Below are 23,253 nucleotides of genomic sequence, written 5' to 3'. Positions count from 1 at the left end.
AATGGAGTGGGGGTCAAGTGCAAAAATGAAGAGTTTGTTAACAAAAGCAGCAGGTAACAGAGAAATAACTTCATAGTTAACACAGAAGCTGTACTCATCCAGTCCAGGCACAATATTTTGAATTTGCATATCCAGTGCACTTTACTTGCTGATGTTGTATTTCACATTTCAACATTCAATCTTCCTCTCCCCAAAGGGTGTGATGTAATTTGGATGTGCATGCTAATAAATAAAATATTTTGCTGAAAGAACTGTTGCCGTGAGATTGGACTTTTCAGTGATTCAGTAAGTTTGGTAATGTGGCAAATTCTCTCTGGAGCTGTATCTACAAGCAAACCTATGGGCAAGAGAACGGCAAGATAGCTTTAATAGCTCTTAATGGAGAGAGATTCCTTATTCAGGAAGTAACTTGAGTATAGTGCACTCCTGAATGAGCATGGATTTAAACACATGCTATATGTTGCTTTCCTTGATCAGCATCCCTTTTCTAGCCATTTATTGATGGTATATTTTGAAGTGAGAATTTGCTGAGTAGGTAGTTCGTCTGTTGGTCAGCTGAGTGTTTTGGATAATACGACCGCACTTGAACATTGTAATGAAAGGGATTGCATAAATGACTAGATAGGGAAATGCTAAGAATGACACTGTGGTTTTTTCAGATACATAGGTATCCAGTCAGTTAACACAGGGCTGTCAGTGGTGAAGTTTTGTAAAACATAAAATGTATGAATTGATTCACAACTCAGTTTTCCAATGTGCAACATGATCTTAGCAAGGATTACTTGAAAGGAAGTCTCATTGGCTTCACTGGTACTTACTATCACATTAGTGTGCTCCAGCCTTAGTTTTTTTAAACTGTATGTTTCTATTCACTTTGTTCTATTATGAGGTTTCTATAGATTTCAGTGGGTCATCTATTTTTTTCTGACAAGTTTGTTACTATTTCTACCCTCTTCAGTGATTTGGTTTTTGTTCTGATTTCATCTTAGCTATATTGTTTTATTTATTAAGTAGCTGGTGCTATTACTGATGATAGCCGATGTTTCCATGGAACCCCTGTGGATTGTGCATGTACTGTTAAGATGCTATCACTCACTTCTTCAAAGTTGCAAACAAGGGAACTGTTGAATCCAGCTCTGAACTTGCTCCACAGCCTAATATGGGTATAAAATGTATCTGGCCTCAACACTTCATAGTACTAGTCTGCCAGAATTTTACTTTGGGCTGTTCCATGAATTCCCTCAAAGCAGTAAATGCAAAAAATATATCAGAGCCGCAACAAGCTGCCCTGTTAACTGGACCTTTCACTGGTCAAAATTTTAAAAAACTTTTAGAACTAAACTACTGTACACATGATGCTAAATGTGTATTTGAATCTAACCTGCAAGCTTTTTAAATTACAGATTTTTAAATGCTGATGATTAATGGGATCAGCAGAGGTGTATGCAGGGGTTGGCCTCTGTCAAGGACACAGGCCTGGGTGTGTGTGTGTGCAGAAATCATGTCTCTCTATGGAACGGCTTGGAGCCCATCCGTCCATGTACTTCCCAGGCTGCTCCTCCACCATTCTAGGTGGCTGAGTGAGGCACGCAAGCTCCTCTGGGTGCCTTGGTAGAGGAATCTGGTTGCTGTTATGGGCCATTGCAGCAGCCCTACAGGGTCCCCTCCCCAGTTGGCTGGCGGTGCTATTAGAAGTGTGAGCAGAGTGCCTGGTGGAGCTCGGAGGGAAGAAAGATGGAGAGAGTGGGTGAAAGTTGCAGGAGGGGGGAGAGGAGGAGAAAATAGCAGCTTCAGAATGTGGGATTGCCGTCAGGGTCATGGGGGAGCAGGGGGCATAGGGTTAAACTCTCCCTCTGTGCCTGCTACAGTCCCAATAACCATCAACTCCCCCCAACCTGATGCTATTTGCCTCTGAAAAAACTCTGCATGCTTAATACAGAGAAGCATTTAATGTCACATGTAGATTGGCACTGCAGGGCGTTGGACTAGATGACCTTTGTGGTCCCTTCCAGAAGTCTGTGATATAATGATTGTGAAAGAGACATATTACAGAGCTGAGACTCCAGCCATGGGAAATGGGCAGAAAACCTCCCACAAGCACAAAATGTAAAGCTTTGGGAGGGCTATGTCTTCCAATATAAATGAATGACCTGCTTAATATTTTTTAGGGATAGCATTCCATTGCCGGCAGGGGTGTAGGGAGGCACCACTGAAAGACCCTCTTTCTCATAGCCACCCTCTGAACTTTAGATGGAGGTGTCACTTGCAAAAGGGCCCTCCGATGCAATAAATGTCCGCATCATCACATCCTTACTGCCTGGATGGCATGATCAATTAAAGTGGTTTTTTTTTTCACTTTTGGAAACTCCAAGTAAGTGAAATAGGTGCTGTTCCTTATCTCAGGAATTCAACCTGTTATAATAGTAAAATAAGGTGGAGGTATTAATATTTGCACTCTTAGGGATGCTCTTTCTTAAATGCATCTTAGAACTAAATGCATTAGGATGCTGCTTATTGCCTTGTTTATGGATCATGAGTAGGTCCAAGCCTTTATTAATCTATTGGTTGAAAATTTTAAGCTAGGGGATTTCTGTAAAGGTAGAGCTGAGCAATTTAGCAGCTTGGAATTGGTAAGCTATCGAGAGAAGGTGTTGTGAGAAGATCTGCCCTGATCTCTATTGGCAGAAGGTTCAGCAAAACCATTAAGCTCAGAAAGGCAAGACTGATAGAGCTGTGAGGGGTAGAATACCGGTAACTTCCAGACAGACTGAGCTGTGAACTGTGTTACACAATACAAGCTAATTAGCTGACAAAGTGCTGAGTTGCATTGCAAAGTGATTTGCTCACATTCCTCAGGCTGAGTTCTTGGACAGTTTAATTGTCAATAGCATTGCTGGAAAATCTCAGTGAAGGTGAAACTGACCAGAAGGAAGAAGAACTTGGAAGATCCAGTTTCAGACAGGGAGTTTAGCTAGCCATACAAGCATTTCTTGATGAGAGCAGGACAACTTGCAGGTCTGCCTTAAATGTGGGTCAGCATGGTGACCTTGTTTCAGCAGAGTCTAAATATGTTTCACTGACAAGCATTAGACACACCTTTTTGTTGCAAGTTCTGTTGCCTATGACCTGACCTTGCTGCTCTTTTGAGAGATTTTTCCATTTAAGTATGGGTAACAGTAGGATTGGTATTCATCAACTAAATTGCTGTTAAGCTCAGAACAAGAGGATACAAATTATACCCAAGTACTTACAGACTTGCTGTGAATTCTCTGGATGTGTGTGCAGGAAATATTTGTTTCTCACTCTTGTTTCTGAGTTTGTTGTACAAGTTGAAATAAGGGAAAGAACGACAGGATATTTTTTAGTCTACCAGAGGGCAACAATCCAGTAGATATAATTCCTTATGTTGGAAACTAAAACAGTACAGCAGGTTTCAATCCAGTTGAATCTCATGTTATGCAACCCAGTGAGTAATTGCTTTGCTAAAACATTTCAGTTAAAGAGGTATAGGTGGAAGAACTTCTTTATAGCCAACACCAAGCATAGGCAAACTCGGCCCTTGAGATGTTTGGGGACTACAACTCCCATCATCCCTAGTTAACAGGACCAGTGGTCAGGGATGATGGGAATTGTAGTCCCAAAACATCTCAAGGGCCGAGTTTGCCTATGCTAGCCATACAAGCTTCATAGAAAGCTGAGTGAGTTACAGCTCTCCTCCATCCTTGAACTCCCTATTATTTTTCCTATAATTGCTGCCCAGTATTGGAGCACTTTGCATTTGTTTATAGAGGCATGTCACTAATAAGAGTGGCTTTCTCACAGGGTTGGCTCACCAATGCCACCACTGGCCCAGGAGACATATCAGGCTTACCAAGTAAGTCCATCCCCACCAGCCTCTCAATTTTGACTACAGTGGCAAACAGAAAACAAGTTAAAATAGAAAAGTATGGGGTGTGTGGAGATCTCTGCCCAGCTCTCACTCTAATGGAAGTTTAAATTGTCTCCCTGATAAACAGATGAGTTGGGAGGCAGGCCTTAAACCTCTCCTCAGCTTTTCTGCACACAGCAGTTGAGAAGTGGGTTGTGTGTCCTGTGTGTGTGATAGGGAAGAAGTGAGGAGCCTAATTCTATCCTTTTTTAGTTTGCTGGTGTACAACATCACGTTTTCTGTGGATATTTTTGAAAGAATGCACAAGAAGCCTGCATTTAAAATGTCTGTATTCTTTATGCACTTTTTGCATATTCCTCCCCCACAATATGTTTTTAAGTTCTGCAAACCTCAGAGTTCCACTGTCTGCCAATATTTCTCTCTTGTGTGGGGGCACTGTGGTTTTGACTACACAAGTGTGGGACCTCTCCCCTAAAGATATGGGATAAAATATGTAATGTTTTGTAGCTTGAACCATGCTTTGTGCCCTTCTTTAAATAATTGTTTCTGTGCAGGGTGAGTAATTCTTATCTTTAGACTTCACTGGAGACTTAGTATTGTCAAAGCAGCTAAATCATTGCCTGTGAGCAGCCATGTTTGCTATGGTGATTGTTTGGCAGTATGCCACCAAATGCTGCCCACAGTCGCTGAAAAGCTGACCTTATAACAGCATCAACAGCCTTTTCTCTTGCTTTAGCTGACATATTTGAAGCTCTGGAAACTGTTTTCAAAACAACATACATAATGAAGCATTGTGCTTGTAAGAGCAATTGTGCTTCAGTCTATCAGGTTATTTTAGGGTGCAGCATCTAGGAAAGGGCAGAGCAGAGAAACAGCTGCAGAAGACAGTCACCCTTCTTCAAATTTGTGTAGGGTTTTTCTCAGCAGCATTCAGGTGTCACAATGCACGATGGTTTATTGTGACCATGGCTAATTGTACCAGTTTGCAAGCCTTGGGTTTGTTTGTTTCCCTCCTACCTCTGGTATGAAGGAAAGGAACAGATTGAACATTTTCACTTTTTTATAAACTGCAGTTCAGTGTTATGTCTGAACCCTAAACAGTGGTTCCTCTTAACCAGAGGTCCTCAAACTCTTTCAGCAGGGTGCCGGTCCACTGTCCCTCCTGTGTCTTGCAAGCGGCGAGGGGTTGCTTTAAATGGCGGCCGCTTGAGAGGGGCACACAGCCAACCATGGCTCCTGTGTCTTGTGAGTGGCAGGGGCTGGCAGCGGCAGCGGTGGGGCAATGAGCGGCACACGAAAGTTCTCCAGAGAGGGGCTAGCACCAACAAAGCCCAGCCCCCTTCCTCCTCTAGGCAGAGCGGGGAGAAGCCAGGAGGAGGGGCCGGTGCTGCCACCATGTGAGGGAGAGGGAAAGAATGTGTGCACAGTGATTCCCGAACTGTCCACAGGCTGGATTTAGAAGGCAATTGGGCCTGATCCAGCCCATGGGCCTTAGTTTGCCAACCCATGCTCTTACCTGTGGTTTGTTGAAACAAACCAGCTCTATACTCTATGGTTTGAGGCTGACATTTTAAAAAAATAAATAAACCAAGCTAACCCATGAATAAAATTAACCACACTTCGTTGTATAATTAATGAAAACAGAGGCAAAAGTTTCCAAACTTTTCCTCATGGCTGCACAGCAGCAGGGAGTATGTGAGCCTGAGGCCTGCACATGCTTGTTCCCGTCATGATGAACCATGGTTATTGTGACATCTGAAGGCAATTAATAAGAATCAAATAAAAGCTTACTGAGGTCAGCATTGAAAATCAAGGTGGTAGCTCTCAGTCCTGTTTTCCTAACTGTTACATGTATTGAGTCACAATATTGTACATAAAAGGTCATGTGCAATGAAGTGTCAGTGCACATATCTATGCAAACAATGTGAAGAACAGGCAAGGCCCAAGAGCAAGGAACTGTCTCGATGTATCATTTGTAAAATCAACACTTCTGCCTCTTTGCATAATCAAATATGAGCAGGGAGGGGGGAAGTGGATGCAGAAATCATTTTCTAAAGCAAATGGTTTCCCCACCCCCAAGTCCATTATAATGTCTATGATCGTCTGCCGTTTCCAGTCTTCCAAATGCTATAATACAATCAATCAGAACTACTCCAATGTGACCAGCTTAACTTATTTGTAGGATTGTTAGATGCTCCTTATATAGTTTAAGGAGCTGTCCTTCATTTCAGCTCATTACAGCTCTATCTTTCTCAAAGGTGATCATTCATTTCACAATTCCCTCAGTTCACTATCATTCCTTGGAGCCAATCGGCAATTAAGAGTGTTCCTTAATTTGAGAGTCTCATTTTGGTGATGGTGGTTATTGAAGACAATTAAGATAGCACTTGAATTTCCAAAGCACATTACAATCTCCCCCATCCCATTTACATTTCTATTGTTTCTTTTCCCTAGAACACAGTACAGGAATAATGCATTTAAAGCAAGGAAGGTATCCAGAATAAAACATGTGTTTATACTTCTCTGCTGTTTAATGACTACTCCTACCCTCAACTTGGGTGTCTGGAACTCTCTCACTTAGCAATCCTTACCTTCCTAACCCTCACAACACCACAAGATAAACCACTCTCATTCCCACCTTAGAAGCAGAAGGTTGTGACTAGGAAATAATGAGTTGCCGCTTCATTTGCGGGAAGCGGTTATTGAAAAGCTGTTTTGTTATATATTCCAATAAAGATTTGAGAGTGTAAACTTAAAAAAAATCCCTACAGCTTGAAAGTCTTAGACTAAAAGCTTGGTCGAATCTCTAAAAGAAAAAAGCTAACCAGCACTAAGAGAACTGTAACAGAAAACTTTATCTCTTTTACGTTCAGGGCTGCAAATCATAGAATTGTAGAGTTGGAAGGGACCCTGAAGGTACAAGAATAAAAATGTGAGCATAATGTCCATGATTGACTGTTTATGTAACTGAGATTTTACCTCCCATTTGAGTTCATTGTGAATATTTAATGTTCTTAAGTGGCTTTTAAAAATAAGCAAGTGGGTTGGATCTTGAGTTACCTGAGTGGAGTTCTGCTCATGGAATGGAACAGTCTTCCATCCAGGGCTGTCTTAAGCATATACGGCGCTGTGGTACAAAGATCCCTCCAGCGCCCACCCCCGTTTCCCAGAGTTGTCGACCTTTTTTAGGGGGGGGGGGCAACTCCAAAGTTATTGGAGAAAGGTTCCCCAGAGTTGTTGACCTAACAAGCCCTTAGAACAAATGAAAATAAAATGAAAATGCAGAAGGAAATCTAATGAAGTCCTCAATTCCAAAGCAAGACTCATTAAAGGCTCAGCAGTTCTTCTTCTAATTCATCCTCATGATTCAAATCACCACATATCAAAAAGTTAAAGCAACCACCAGTTTGTTGTTCTTTAAATAAATTTTTAAAGACACAGACAATGAAGTTCCTGGCCAATTTGTGTTTAAGTACAAAGTTTGCCTTTGTTCTAGTTTTTAACATGTGCTTAGTACCGTAGTTTCAGACTGTGAGCCGCCCTGATATCTATGGGTGGAGGGCAGTAGTAGTAGTAGTGGTGGTGGTAATAATAATAATATTAATAGTAATGGTGATGATATTTTTCACAGGGCTTGGAGTGAGAGGGTGATGGCCAGCTGCTGGAATGAATGGGGTAGGTGCTAAATGGTCTGGCTGCTTTACAACCCCATGGGACCTTGTTGTGGGGTGAAGGGGCAGGAGAAGGAGCCCACCCCCCAAGAAAAAGAAGAAGAAAAGTGAAGGGAAGAGGCTTCCCTTCCCCGGGATAGAGTTGCCCATAACATTAAACACAGGGCACAATTCCAGGGAGAGAGAGAAACCAGGGCAGCAGCTGCTGCTACTCATGGCTCGGGCTAGATGTAGCTGAACAGGATGGGCAAGGGGACCATGCAAGCAGGGCTGCAAACCCAGGAGGAAGAAAGAGGGCAATTCCTTCCTTCCTCCTCCTCCTCCTCCTCCTCCAGCTCTGCTTCCCCCCTCGCCATCGCCCGCCTCCCTCTTCCCACAGGGCTGGAGAGAGAGAGAGAGAGAGAGAGAGAGAGAGAGAGAGAGAGAGAGAGAGAGCTGCATGCCTGCCAGCCATATAGTTGGCGGGTGCAGATTCCACCCTAAGCCTCTGCAGGGATCGCTCTCCTCCCGCCAAGGCTTGGGAAGGAAGCTGCACACCAGCCAGCCATATGGTTGGCAAGGCGCAGCTGGCTGGTGTGCAGGAAAAGGGGAGGCCGCCAGCAAAGCCACGCAGCTCTCCCACTTGCTGGGGCACCCCTGAGAGGCCGGTGCCCTGATGGAACACACCAGTAACCCCAGTGGGAAAGATGCCTCTGCTTGCATCCATGGGACACTGCTTTGTCCCTTCCCTCCTCTCTGTATCCCCCCCTTTGCCTCCTTAGTCCGCTCCAGAGGGTTGAGGGACCCCAGTGTGAGAGGTACTGAAGAGGGAAATGGCAAAAATTGCCTCCTCCCTCCACTGCAAATTCCATTCACGGAAGCTTTGCTGGATCCACTCCCCTTCTACAAAAGTAGGGACTCCTCTCCACAAGATGCAACTGAATAATCTGGTATAATTAATATACCAGGCTGAAGAACATGGACACTGCTAAGGAAGGATTTGAACTCAAGTCTAAGATTAGCTCTGGTCTAAACTGCCGCTTGGACTTACCGTGTATACTGCCAAAGTGTTGTGCTGTACGCTTTTGTATTTCCTTTCCTTACCTGATTCTAAGCTACACTTGCCTACTTCAGGTAAAATGGGGCAGTGCATCAGTCTATTATGAAATAAGGACAGATGTTCCTATTCCAGCTGTGCCTCCCGGATCCAGTTGCTCATCTCTCACTCATCAGTGTGGGATGAACAGCAACTCTGGATGCTGCAGGCTCTGCTATCAATTTGCCAATCCTGGATTTGGCCACTTTAGAGCAGTCCAGACAAGGAAATTGCAGATCACTCTGTGCTTGTTAGGCAGTTAAAATAATATCCAAGGAACTGTCTCTTCTATTTTGGAATTTATGGTGAGGAGAGCGGCACTGCTGTAATACGGATGGCTTTTATACACAAGGACAGTAAATAATCGTATTATAGGTCATGAATAATTTATGGTTCGTGTCTGTGTGCAGTTTATGCAAGAATTCATACCAAATATTTTCAGCCCTCATTAGACAAAGAGAAGAGGAATAATTCTCAGCACCATGCTTGTCTATCATCCTCTAATACAGAGTAGTAACTGAGGCTCAATATGTTGTATACATAACTCTTCTCTCCGCATTTATGAGTGTGTGTGCCTCTTATCGGTATTACTGGATGTATCAGTGGCAGGTTTCTCATAGTTAAAGATTATGGCCACTGCAAAATTAATAATATGTATTTTTGATGAATGTAGCCACAACTGGCAATGTAAACCAGCCCTGTTTGTACATATGTACCATATTTTTTGCTCTATAGGGCGCACTGGACCATAGGGACCATAGTTTTTTGGGGGGGGGAATAAAGAAAAAAAATCCCCCCCAGCCCCAAAGAGCAAAGAAGCCAAGACAGCCAGCGGGATCCAACCTCGCCTTTGCTCCCAGAGCTTGCCGGGCTGGGGGCGGGGGAAGCCCGAGCTTCCCCCGACTCCAGCCCCCAGAACAGGTCTGGGAACAGGGGCAAGGTTGCGTGCAACCTCGCCTTCGCTCCTGGAGCTTGCTTTTCAGTGAAGCACCCCAATTATGAAACAACATCCCCAGAGAGGCTTGCTTGGTGCATGCATTGTAGTATTTTTGTACTAGGTGAGGACTTAGTTATTTTCCTAGGCTTTTAAATTGATACACTTTTAGATACTGGCACAAATTACTTTCCCTGAACTGGATTGAGGGTGTCTTATTTTGATTTGATGTTGTTATGTTCTGTTTTATAGGTGGATTTTGGCTTATTTTTATGCTAATGTTCATACGTTTTTGAACACCGCTTTTAATGTGTGCTCTGTATTTGAGTGTACTTTTATACTGTTTTGTGAACTGCTCCGAAAGTGCGGTGTGCAGATGCCATACACAAATGCACACACACATATATAATAAGTTAGCATTTTGTGATGTCATATTCTCTGTGCAGCAGTCCCCTAAACATAATATGCTCTGTAGAGAGATACAAAGCAGTATTTTGAGATGCTGGTAATTAATTCAAGTCAATGGCCTTTTCTCTCAATCATCGCTGCAGTGATGAGGGGTTCACAAATCTTAACACTGGCTCATTTGGAAGAAAAAGCCATGCATTCGATATGTAATGAAAATGGTTTACCTATGAGACAGAGCTCATGCTTTGCATGCAGGTACCAGGGCTGGTAAATTATCCTTGCCTGAGACATTGCCAGCCAGAGATGAATAGTACTTGACTAGATAGATTTCCTGATCTGATGCTATAATGCAGCTTCATGTGTTTATTGGGCTCTGGCAATGATACTGCTAAGAACCTAGGGAGATCTTTGACCTTTGGTTGGAAGTTATCTATAATTGAGACATACACACTTTCTCCGATCATTGCGCTCTGCAGGAAAGGGGCTCCTACAGTTAGCATCTCATCAGGTGGTCCACCTTGTACAATGTAGGAATTGGGCCCTTAGTATGGTGGCATCTACCCTTTCATTATGTATTAGACCATGGGGAGGGAAACTAAGGGCCGGGGGCCGGATCCGGCCCACGGACATTTCGGGAATCAGTATGTTTTTACAGGAGGAGAATGTGTCCTTTTATTTAGAATACATCTCTGGGTTATTTGTGGGGCATAGGAATTCTGGGCCCCCACAAGGTCTGAGAGACAGTAGACCGGCCCCCTGCTGAAAAAGTTTGCTGACCTCTATATTAGACAAATGCTGTCTCTACTGTCTTTTCAGCACCTATCAAATATCTTCCTTTTTCAACAACCTTTTTTAGTGGATATTCTGTTCCCAGTCTGTATTGCATTTGAAATTGTTTTTTATGTTTGTTAGAGCCAGGATCAGAGTGGTAAAGCAAAACTCCTCTGAGCATGCATGCCCTGGAAGGACTTCTTCCCATGAACATGGTGAAGTAGTTTGTAGATGTGGTAGCACAAGGGTGTTAACAATGTTCATAAAGGAATAAACAGATGACTAATGGTCCTTTGCACTTTTGTTCTCTCCAAAGCACAAAAGCATGTTCTGAGGAATAAATCGAGGGACAAAATGTGAACTTTCTCTTCATCCTGTTATAAATATAGAAGAGTTCTAGTATCATTCCAGGACAAACCTTTGTAAAATCCTTCATTCTAGCTACGAGTTGTACTATTTCAGATGGCGTAAATGGTGAATCTGTCATTGAACACTGCTGCCGTTTTGAAAGCAAGTGACCTGTTTTTTTGTTGTCATTTAGTTAGAACTAGTTTTCATCAATCTTTCATACTAAACTTGCAGCAGCTGGGTGGTACTTTTCTTTTTCCCCCCCAAGGGTTGAAGGTTATGCACCATCAGCAACATGGCTTGGTGTTTTTGCATTTGTATTTAGGGTGCATAAAGAAAGGAAGGAAGTTCTCCTTAGTGACACACCTGATTTATTGCTCAATTACTAGAGTGCACCTTATCAGCTCTGTGTGAGGATCTGTGAAAGCCATAGATTTCTTCCTGATGTCTATTAGCAGTGTATCTTCATAACTGCCTTTGCCCCTTTGTGTCTAGGAGCAAGATGTTCGAAAGCTCTTTTAGTGAATGAGTGGGTTGGAGAAAGAGGAACAGGAGCTGGTTCTGATAAATAGTGCTCTTCTTTATTTTTGATCACTTGCGTTTTGACAATAAAATCCAAGCAAAGCTATAATATTGGCTGCCATTCTCTAATCTCCTTTATTTATATACTGGTTTAGAGAAAAGCTGTTCGTAGTATTAGGAGATGGAATGAGAAGGAACGTGTATTCAACTTACTTCTGGTTTCCTTCTGTCATGTTCTATACAGTGTAAAGTCTACAAGAGAGCCAGTGTGTTGTAGTGGTTACGAGCAGTGGTCTCGTAATCTGGGGAACCGGGTTCGCGTCTCCGCTCCTCCACATGCAGCTGCTGGGTGACCTTGGGCCAGTCACACTTCTTTGAAGTCTCTCAGCCCCACTCACCTCACAGAGTGTTTGTTGTGGGGAGGAAGGGAAAGGAGAATGTTAGCCACTTTGAGACTCCTTAAAGGGAGTGAAAGGCGGGATATCAAATCCAAACTCTTCTTCTTCTTCTCTTCTACAACATATGTGCCTCCTATAGGGATGCACTGTAAGATGTTGTTTATCTAAATTATGCTGTCATTTGACACTGACAGAGTGATTCTCATTGCATTTACATCTTCATGCCAATCTAAAATGATTTGGGAGCAACCCAAACCCAAGTTCCACCAGGATGAGAGGGGTTTGGAATAGGAGGGTCTCTGGCTGAGCCTGGGCTCAGTGAGTGCTACAGAAGGTGGAGTGCCCAACATCCTGATTCAGTCAGAGAAACGCTGGTGTAATTTCTCCATCCTAGCTCAGTTGAAGCCAGCTCAGCCAAGCCTGGGATAAATCCTGAAAAAGAGGTGTAGCAGGGGCAGGATGGGGCAATGGGAGATTCACCTCTATTCCAAAACTCTGTTCTATCTGGTCACATGACCTAGCAACCCATCAGAATTTAGACTGGCACAAATCAAACCTCATTTTAAAGGCTTGTTTTCCCTCTGCCAGGCTCCAGCCAGCTCATTCAGCAGTTACATGACTCAAACAGAATTTGGAATAGGGCCATTGAGAGGGACACAGGTGGCGCTGTGGGTTAAATCACAGAGCCTAGGACTTGCCGATCAGAAGGTCAGCGGTTCAAATCCCTGCGATGGGGTGAGCTCCTGTTGCTCGGTCCCAGCTCCTGCCAACCTAGCAGTTCGAAAGCACGTCAAGTGCAAGTAGATAAATAGGTACCGCTCCGGTGGGAAGGTAAACGGCGTTTCCGTGCGCTGCTCTGGTTCACCAGAAGCAGCTTAGTCATGCTGGCCACATGACCTGGAAGCTGTACGCCGGCTCCCTCGGCCAGTAAAGCGAGGTGAGCGACGCAACCCCAGAGTCGGTCACGACTGGACCTAATGGTCGGGGTCCCTTTACCTTTACCTTTATACCAGAATAATTCATCCTGATATAAATTACACCGATGTCGCGTAGTTTGGATTGGTCTGCCCAAATGTAAAATCAAGTAGCTAAAAGTTACACACAGTGCAACTGAGTTATAGAAACAGACTGCTTTGGATTAGCAAGATTGTAACCATGTATGTATTTGTGTTCCAAGCCATTTAGAGTTTTAAAAGGTTGTAGCTTTAAAGTTCTAACACACCAGAAAAAATTGTTTATTTATGCTACAACGGGTGCCTGGATACTGTTAGCCCAAAGGTGGAAAGAGAAAGCAGTCCCGACTAAAGATGATTGGCAAACCAAGTTAATGGACTACGCTGAAATGGCTAAATTAACTGGAAAGCTCTGAAATGAAGATGACAAGAAATTTTAAAATAACCAGGGGACAAAACTAAGGTTGAAGTAAAAGGGATACTTTCTTCATGGAAACTTCCATAAATTCTTTTCAGTAAAAAGCCTGACATTTCATTAGCCAGTGGCTTCAAGACAGAAGTAGAAGTAGAAAACAATGGCAGGGAACAAGGTGGGGGTGGGAAAATATCCTACCACCATCATATGAAACACATGTACAGTACATTCAGTTCAACCCTGGATGAAACACAAAGCAGCCATTACACCAATCACCATGACTATTACTGATGCTCTGTGGTTGCTAGGCGCGAAAAGAGGCTTGAATTGAGAGGCTGATGATGTCACAAAGGCCTAGCTAATCCTCTGAATCTGCAAGAAACTATATTGTCCCCCTTGTGCATTTCCTGGAGTGTGGGGGGAGAGGATGGTCAATTAGGTCTCTTGTGAAGGCTTGTAGGTTCCCAAACACAGCCCATTACCCTCTTCCTCCCCACTCAGCTTCAAGACAATGCTTCTCCTTGTCTGAACCAGGAAAGAGGTTCATACAAATATGGCATATGCACCTTTGGTATCATTACAGTGGTAAGTACATATTTGCTATAGGTATGTTTAATTTTTATGTGCACCAATCTAAATATCCAGAGCTCAATAACGCTCTTCATATTTGTGATGAGGAAGGAATTTTTCCCAAGTTTGGTGAGTACTGATCCAATGGCTATTGCTTGTTCTTGACTTCCTCTTGAGTTTGTGGTACTGGAATAATTTGCTGTAAAGGTTCTCCCTGCTGCAATCTGTGGCATGCTGTGGTTCAGTTCTGTGGGTTGATTTATACAGCCCAGTGCTTGGTTGGTGCCGTCCTTCACCACAGGGCTGGTTTACATTTCCAGTTGTGGCTCTCTAGTTCTACAATCATCAAAAATACGTAATATTAATTTTGCCCTGGCCATAATCTTTAACAACGGAAAACCTGCCACTGATGCATCCAGTCATACTGATAAGAAGCACACACACTCATAAAAGCAGAGCGAAGAGTTATCCATACAACATATTGAGCCTCAGTTACTACCCTGTTTTAGAGGTTGACAGACAAGTGTGGTGCTGAGAATTATTCCCCTTCTCTAGTAGTTTGAAAGCACACCAGTACAAGTAGATAAATAGGTACCACTGCGGTGGGAAGGTATATGGTGTTTCCATGCGCTCTGACTTCCATCATGGTGTTCCATTGTGCCTGAAGCAGTTTAATCTTGCTAGCCACATGGCCCGGAAAACTGTCTCTCTTTGCTTAAAGCGAGATGAGCGTCGCACCCCATAGTCGCCTTTGACTGGACTTAGACATCCAGGGGTCCTTTACCTTTTACCTTTTTTAATGCAGCCACTGAGGATGTCTCTCTAGGATGGCATTGTCAGCCCAGGAGGCTTTTCACAGGGTGCCTTCCGGCATGAAGTTTATTGTGTTAGTTTTTCTGGTGATAATGCTAGCACTTCTGGCCTGGTTTCTAATGTTCCTTAACTCTGTCTTTTTTACTGATATACTGCCATGTTGCACTGAATTTCATCCATGCCAGTGGGCGTGATGTGATACAACAGCTGGCCCAGTTGAGCATGTCACCACCCTTTATGAACATGCATGCTTCTGTTCCCATGTGATTTACCCATGAAAACAGTGGGGAAAGAACTGTATACCACCCCAGGTTTCATCACATGATCCACGGAACCAACAGAAAATATGGCACAAACGTCCCACGATTTAATGGGGCTCTAAATCGATATTTTCTGAAAGCCATTAAAGCAGAAATGAATGCTAAACGTCTGCAAGATTCCACCTGATTTTCAGAACTCGTTTTTAAAAGCTATGGTAGCCCGATCTGTTCAGGCCTCGTAGATCCAAACTAGCACGTTGAATTTCACCAGTCTGTGGACTTTGCAAAATGTAGAAGTATTTTAAACCAATTATTATGGACCAAATATAGCTGATGTAGAAAAATGCCATGATTGAAGCTATATAATCAGATTTATAAGAAGGTGTAGTGCCTGCAAGGTATTATTCCTGGCACTGCTGTAGACTTAAATGCATTTGAATGTGTTGCCTCTTTGCCACTAACTCTTATGTAAAATATTCCTTTATCTGATGCATATTTAGGGCATTCCTACCTTCCTGTGGAGCCTTCATCTTTAGAGGCAAGGTCCTTGATCTGTTTCATTAAGCATCTTTTCACCACAGTTGAATGGTCTGTCATACTCCGGTTAGTCATGGTTGTTTGGCGCTGTGATGCTTTCTGATCTGCATAGTTTCAGAAACGGAACAGATTTCCTAATGACCACTGCAGAGGAAAGAAAAGCAAAATGAGTAGGGGTGCCAGGATTCTGTCATATCTTACAGAAATGCTTCATTAGTGTCCCAAGCTCTTTTTGTGTCCCTTTCTAGTTATAATTAAGCTGTTTTAATTGTCTGTTTCACAACTGTATGGCTTTATTATTTTACCCCTAAGTTCCTTGGGGTGGAAAAGGCAAAAATGAAATGAAAAGAAACCCATTGATTGAAAGTGCTTTGAAGGGTATGAAGATTTCTAGGATCATGTTTGTGTGATACAAAATAATAATAATCATAATAATTATTAACATTATTCTTTGCCAGCTGTAATAATCACACATTGTGAATATAATGTGTGAATATAATATATGTCTTGCAGAAATATAGAGGCATTGCATGATGCATTTACTTGGAAGCTAAAACTGGATGAATATAATATTGAATTTGCCTTATAAATGAGTAGCTCAGTGCCAGAGACAGCCCTCCTAGAAATATGGGTAATTAAACTTTGGAGTGCCTTTCAAGGGAACTGTTTAAAAAAACAAAGCAAACTAATCAATTTTGTAGGCTTCTATTTTCAGATAGTTGTACTTTAACTATCACAGAAGTAAGACTTGTGTAATTATTAATACTTCTATATTCAGAGTTGCATTTTTGCCAGTGATTGAGAATTGGAATGGACCTCTTTGTATTAAATTGCATGCGAGTTTGAGCAAGTGTGCCCAATTTATACAGGGAAATGTGACTGTAAGGTGAAAATGTTTTGAAATGCTTTGAGGAAGCACTTGTTTACAGAAAATACCATCATTTTCAATGAAATAATGAAATGGAATGAAAATTCAATGAATTATTTTTTTTCATTTCAATGAAAAACTTCAACATGTGGTGGGAGCACTGTGTTTTGTGTGTGTGTGTGTGTGTGTGTGTGTGTGTGTGTGTGTGTGTGTGTGTGCCATCTCCAACTCCTCGAAAAATTCCATCAACGGTGTCTCCAAATTTTTTTACACATGACTTGGGAAGATAGGCGAACTAATATCAGTGTACTGGAAGAAGCAAAGATCACCAGTGTTGAAGCAATAATTCTTCAACATCAACTTTGTTGGACTGGTCATATTGTGCGGATGCCTGATGATTGTCTTCCAAAGCAACTACTCTATTCTGAACTTAAAAATGGAAAGCGTAATGCTGGTGGTCAACAAAAGAGGTTTAAAGAGTGTCTCAAGGCAAATCTTTTCAAAATGTAGTATATACACTGACAACTGAGAAACACTGGCCTGTGAGTGCTCAAGTTGGAGAACAGCCTTTACCAAAGGTGTCACGGGCTTTGAAGACACTCGAACTCAGGACACAAGGGAGAAATGGGCTAGGAGGAAGGCACGCTTGACAAATCCACACCGTGATCAACTCCCGCCCGGAATCCAATGTCCCCACTGTGGAAGGACGTGTGGATCCAGAATTGGCCTCCACAGTCACTTACAAACTCATGGTTAAAGCCATGTTTATGGAAGACAATGTTACTCGGCTACGAGTGATCGCCAAAGAAGAAGAAGATGTATGTGAGAAGAGAGAGAGAAAGAGAGGGAGTGGGACAGAGAGAAATGGAAACCCTCAAAAGAGTTGTGGGGTATTTTACTTCCCTCTATACTGGGCACAAGCCAACCGAAGATAAGCAAATATAAGCCCTACTGAATGGAAGGCATTGTTAAACATGTGATTAACCTTGCCATTGAAATGGGCAGGATATAAGCATTCTTAGCTTTAGCAGGATTGCACCCCCTATAATGATCCATAGTCTCCATCGTTAGACTTCTCACAAATCTTTTTGCAAGATTATTATATTCATCATGATGCCCCCATCACCATCTTATTCTCATTTCTCATGCTAATAGCAGAAGGGCACAGTAATGAGAGCACATTTTAATCACTGACCAGTAGTGGCTCATATATTTCATTATGTCTCTCCTTTTGGCATTGTACAAAAATAGATTTTACTTTTATTGAATGATTTAAAATGCATATTACCAAAAGATATTTATGAGGAGAGGATCCGCTGCATTTCAGTAATTCCAGTTTTATAAAGCAGGGGATTTTTGGACAGCTAATTAATGACTTATATTTTCTTAATATAAACTTTTTCTGCCTGTTTCGAGTTTATTACCTTAATGGAAAGGCTGCACAAAGGAATATATTCTACCCAGGAGTATAAAATATCTGGAAGGGCACCTATGTGGTGGTATCTGTGCTCAAAAGAAAAATCGAAAAAGAAAGAAAAGGAAGACACTGAGAAAGCAGCATTACAAGGAAAGGAGAGTAATTAATCACATATCATTTTAAAATTACAGTGGTACCTTGGGTTACATACGCTTCAGGTTACAGACCCCCCTAACCCAGAAATAGTGCTTCAGGTTAAGAACTTTGCTTCAGGATGAGAACAGAAATTGTGCTCCGGCGGTGTGGCAGCAACAGGAGGCCCCATTAGCTAAAGTAGCGCTTCAGGTTAAGAACAGTTTCAGGTTAAGAACGGACCTCCGGAACGAATTAAGTACTTAACCTGAGGTACCACTGTAGTGCTATTGGGCTTTGCCTTAGAAAATCCAGTTGCTTTTGCTAGTTCCATTTAAAAAAGAAGCGCACAGCTCACTTTATAACCAGAATCACTCATCACATATTGTGAATCATCACACATCGGGTCAAGCTATTGCCCAACAGGGGACCCTAGGTGGGAGGCTCAAGTGGTGCTTGGTACTTAAACTGGACATTCGGAGTCATCTTTGGCCACCTACACTCTGCATTACCAATTCTGTCTTGAGTAGTGTTAATAATAGAATGAAGCAGGCCTTTCAGATTTATGTTAAAATGCTTCCTAAAATGTTGGTTACATTCCAATATTTTATTTCAGGATTAGAGGTCATTTCATGCTACAGGGTGTGTGTGGGTGGGTGTGTGGGTGTGTGTGTACTGAAGGCTTTTTTGATATAAAGCGTAATAAAACTAATGGAAAATATTGAACGTCTTCAGAAATCAGATTAATCTAACTTGGCACCATAAGCACTGCAGTATGCCAATAAGGAATGGATAATTATTGTATACGGGAAGCATATCCAATGTAGTTGTTGTCACATTTGCATTTGGATCTATGAAATATGTTTCTAATGTATTTTAAGCTACACAGGAAAAGATTAATAGCAGGCTTTACATTTCTCTTATGTGACTTTTTATCTGGGAAATGTTGTTGACAGATTTATATATGAATTACCCTAGGCACTAATAATAATAAGCTATATTTAAATACATACATATGTAAATATTTATCAATAAGGTTTTTTATTGATGTATTGATTATATTTTCTGGCAAATAAAGGAAAGGGTGGAGATTTTTGCACACACACACACATTTATAGTCTTCATAAAATTATAAAATCTTTATTTAGGTCATGTCACCACTAAACCTTATCCCTTATGGGTTACTCATCTGCCTCAGAGCCCTCCATTTTCTGCAGAAACATACCCAACTTCCTGAACCATTCCTCATAAAGCTTAGTTTCCAGACTCTAGATCTTCTTGGTCACCCTCCTCTGCACACATTCCGGCCTGTTAATGTTCTTCTTAAACTGTGACACTCAGAACTGGACTCAGTACTCCAGGTGTGGTCTGACAAAGACAGAATAGAGCAGTACCATTACTTCCTTTGATCTGGACCCTATACTTCTGTTAATGCAGCCTAGAAAAGCATCTTTTTATTTTCCCTTTGTTATGTAAATAAGGGAATGATCACCATATTTTAATCACTTTGAGATTCCAGTTGCCCTGTGGCCTTACAAGGTATTCTTGCATAACCTCACCGCAGCAAAATTTCCATTCTAATTAGAGATTGCTAACTGCAAAGCCAGTTCATCATTTTATGACCAGGAATGTACTGTGCTTTGCACAGTGCAATGCTATTTTTGATACATTTTGCTTGTTGGTTCTAGATCCAGAAAAGCTGCTAGCTTTTGTTGGATCAACATCTATTGGTGAACGGATATGCAGGCTCCAAAGTTGCTAAGAATTAATCATTAGGAATAAAACGCCCATTGAGTCACATTCTGACAGCCAGCAGACAAAACTCTGTTTTCTTAATCTTGCTGTATTTTGCATCACAAAACCATCAAATAACATTGCATAAGAAACAAATACCCTTTCTAAGATTGTTACTGTATATAGTTTAACTTCACTATTTTAAGGATACGTTAATGACATGCTTTCTTTTTTAAAAAACAAACAAACAAGGAATGCTTCTACCTTAAGATGGGGAAATTATTTTCATCTTGAATACGGCTGAATTGAATTAGGTTGAATTATTTAGATCAACATACTTACTATTTTGGTTTACTAAAATACAGTCTTGATAAGGGAAAGGCCTGCCAAACTACCCATAAAAGACACCTAAGTCAGTTTTTACTCCTTGCATACTAGAGCAGGCATAAATTATTCAAGCAGTAGCTCTATTCATCTTTTCCTTATCAGACCATCTGTAGAGAGTTAGCAGGTGCTACATTTGGAGCTTTGCTTCTACCTTGAATAGCCACCCTGCACCCTAATTTGCAAAATATGGAAGTTTTGTGTTGTACTGAGTATTTGCAAAACACAAGTCTCATTCTGCACCCCCATGCTTTGTTTTGCAAAACAACAAGAAATACTGCTATGCAAAACATCTGTAGGCTTTTTTTTTTTGCTGTTGACACAGGTGACCTTCTTTTCATATTCTCCTAGGCTTTAAAAATATTTTTATATTTGCATTTTCTGTTTTCTTGACCTCATTAAATGTAGACATGAAAGGCAATAAAATTAATCATGTGACTTCCTTGGGAAATGTACTTTGCTTGCAACTTGTGTGTATAAGTCCACTGACAGTCTTAATCAAAGGATTTGTGAATAGGCTTTTCACAAGAGAGCCAGAATTCATGTAGGCTGCAGTCTTATACCCACTTACTTGGGAGTAAGCCATACTGAACTCTGTACGATAGACATGGATTGCAGTACAATGTTTTCTTGGCCTGAGGAAGCTTTGTTATTTTGGGAGGTTCTTTATTCTATTAGTTGTATACATCTTGCAATTTTGTATTGTTGTTAAAGGTAGATATGGACATGTTAAGTAAATATTTGAGCTGTTTGGATCAGAAAGTGATTATTTTGTCCAAGAAATTATAGCTGCGCTGTGAAAATTGGTGAGCCATCTGTTGCAGAATATGAGCACTGATTGCAAAGTGTTTTGCAGGTATCCCTTGCCACACATGCTAATTCAGCAAGTCCAGTGGCTCACACAAGGGGAGGTCTCCTTATTTTCTCCCCTAGACTCATCATTTTTGTGTCTTCAGTACAGGAACCAAATCTGGAAGATGAGCAGTCTGAAAACTGAATAATATTTCAGAAATTCAGCCCTGACAATAATCACTGTCAATTAATTCTGTTTTTTAATATTGAATTTTTGCCACCTATCTATTTTCTTAGCATGGGGGGCTCATGCCCAATTATATGTTACGTTATGGATTTTCCATAAAGCAGGAGGCTGCTTTATGGAATGTAGCCCCCTCCCCCCCCCCCGGGTACACAAGACCCTGCAGAGGCCTCCCCTGGTGCCCACAGTGTCCCCTTGCCTCACTGAAATTAGACTTTGAAAGAAGCATCCTCTTGTAGTTACTATAATAGGTTGTGTTGTGTGCTTGTTTGCAGTATATGTGTGGTTCTCATCTGTTTGCAAATGTGCACACAGGCCCAAAAATGTTGGTAACCCCTGAGGGGGTAGAACAACCATTGCCCTCCATATGCTTTGGACTACCACTTCCCAGCAGCTGGGGCAAATGGAGGACAATGAAGGGGCTAAGGTTGCTATGGAAGAATCTTGTATTACGTTACCAAAGGCAGATCATAATTGGATTATTTCTGGTCACCCATACCCCAGTCCTTTGCAAATAATGTGACATGAGCTCTGTAATTGTTTTTCACTGTTGGTTTTTCTGTTGGCTATACAACATAAAAACCATTTCATTTGACTATACCAAAAAAAATATATCTCAACATGTGTTTGTTCGTTTTTAAAGAATCTTGTATTATAACTTCTGGTAGTTACAATATAGAGTAGCCATCTTGGCTACAATGGTTATTTATATTTGATCTACCACTGTACTGTTTGACGTGATCATCATCTAGAGGGCTGTTTTGAGAGCCAGTGTGGTGTAGTGGTTAAGAGCGGGAGACTCATAATCTGGGGAACCGGGTTCGCGTCTCTGCTCCTCCACATGCAGCTGCTGGGTGACCTTGGGCTAGTCACACTTCTCTGATGTCTCTCAGCCCCACTCACTCACAGAGTGTTTGTTGTGGGGGAGGAAGGGAAAGGAGAATGTTAGCCGCTTTGAGACTCCTGAAGGGGAGTGATAAAGCGGGATATCAAATCCAAACTCCTCTTCTTCTTCTTCTTGTAGCTTATTCTGGGACAAGAGTGAACATACAGAGAATTCTATCTTAGGGTATAGTTTGTTTCCCTTTATAATCTTTGGATTCCTTGTATCTAAGTGATTTTAAGCAATGAGTGGCAATTTTATATGATAAGATGTCATTTAACTGTATTGACTAAAAGCACTTGAATGCCCATTTTACTTTTTTTACATTCTGCTGCCTACATTAATCCAGATCAGTCGGTACTAGAAGTAAATGGAGATCAGATAGGCTATGCAAGCATAAGGAAAGCACCCTGACTCTAACTAGGTGGGCGGAAGGGGAGAAAACAAGTTTTTGTCAGTCTTTTGTATTGCAGCAGCTGGATTCACTGTTGCTATAGCAACACACCACATGATAAGGTGTATTAGATTGCTCTGCTCTGAGCACAAGAGAGAGAATGATCACTAAAGTTAAAGGTTACTTTGGAGTTCCTTGCTTATAAATGTTTATGGGCAAATGGTCCAGCTCCAAAGAGCAGAATTAGTGCTGTGTTGCTGTTTTAAACAATAGGCTCAGGTAAGCTAAACACTGATCATTTTTGTCTCATAATTTTACTTCTTCCTAGTGAAAATACAGGACTCTATTTTGGTTCTTGTGTTTTGCAGATGTATTTATTTGTTGATTTCATAAAGTTTGTAAGCTTCAGAAAATGAAGACAGATGTTCCAGTTTTAATTGAATCTTAAAATTTGAATCACACAAAGCAACAGGTTTCTTTTAATATAGCTTCTGCTAGGTTTTCTGGGTACTTAACACTCTTTGAAATTCTAACTTATTGAATAGTGGTTCAAAACAGCTGCCATGTTGCTGGTCCAAATGAATGCTTCACTTTTAACCTTTGCAGGAGTTTATCAATATGAATTCAATATTGGTTTTGCAAATAAGTTTTTTTAAAAAAATGTTGTTGTTTTATACATACATTATAATTGACCTACAGACAGACACGTGTTTAATTATTAGATTAAAAATATTGTTTAGTGGTGATGGTATACTTGCAGAAAATTGTTTCTCAGAGCAGTTGGTTTAGTACAACATGGCTGGAAAGGGTTATGCAGATAGTCCTACTATGAGTTTTCGAC

The 23,253-nt window shown here is 41.5% G+C and overlaps 1 protein-coding gene and 1 long non-coding RNA gene across 22 annotated transcripts in view; one reads left to right on the top strand and one right to left on the bottom strand.

The window, feature by feature from the left end:
- Positions 1-19,239, bottom strand: part of LOC309373963 — a 68,951-nt gene extending 49,712 nt beyond the window's left edge. The window contains exons 1-3 of the long non-coding RNA XR_014170315.1: positions 19,207-19,239; positions 17,857-17,935; positions 15,539-15,708 (exon numbers count right to left, since the gene is read on the bottom strand). This is a non-coding gene — a long non-coding RNA (uncharacterized lncRNA). The remainder of the gene's footprint in view (positions 1-15,538; positions 15,709-17,856; positions 17,936-19,206) is intronic.
- The window catches only part of DTNA (dystrobrevin alpha), a 179,494-nt gene that overhangs the window by 53,633 nt on the left and 102,608 nt on the right, over positions 1-23,253 (top strand). The window contains exon 2 of one of the 21 annotated variants that reach the window (XM_081918501.1): positions 6,763-6,821. The exons of 19 other annotated variants lie outside the window; for them this stretch is intronic. The gene's annotated coding sequence lies outside the window, so the exon portion shown is untranslated. Of the gene's footprint in view, positions 1-6,762; positions 6,822-13,778; positions 13,970-23,253 lie in introns of those variants that run through there. One more of the 21 variants, XM_081918497.1, reaches the window with a different exon arrangement.

This window comes from Podarcis melisellensis (genome assembly GCF_964234715.1).
Source record: "Podarcis melisellensis genome assembly, chromosome: 7".
Taxonomy (NCBI): Eukaryota; Metazoa; Chordata; class Lepidosauria; order Squamata; family Lacertidae; genus Podarcis; species Podarcis melisellensis.
The sequence above is the reverse complement of the archived record's forward strand: the minus strand, read 5'-3'. Positions and strand labels throughout refer to the sequence as shown.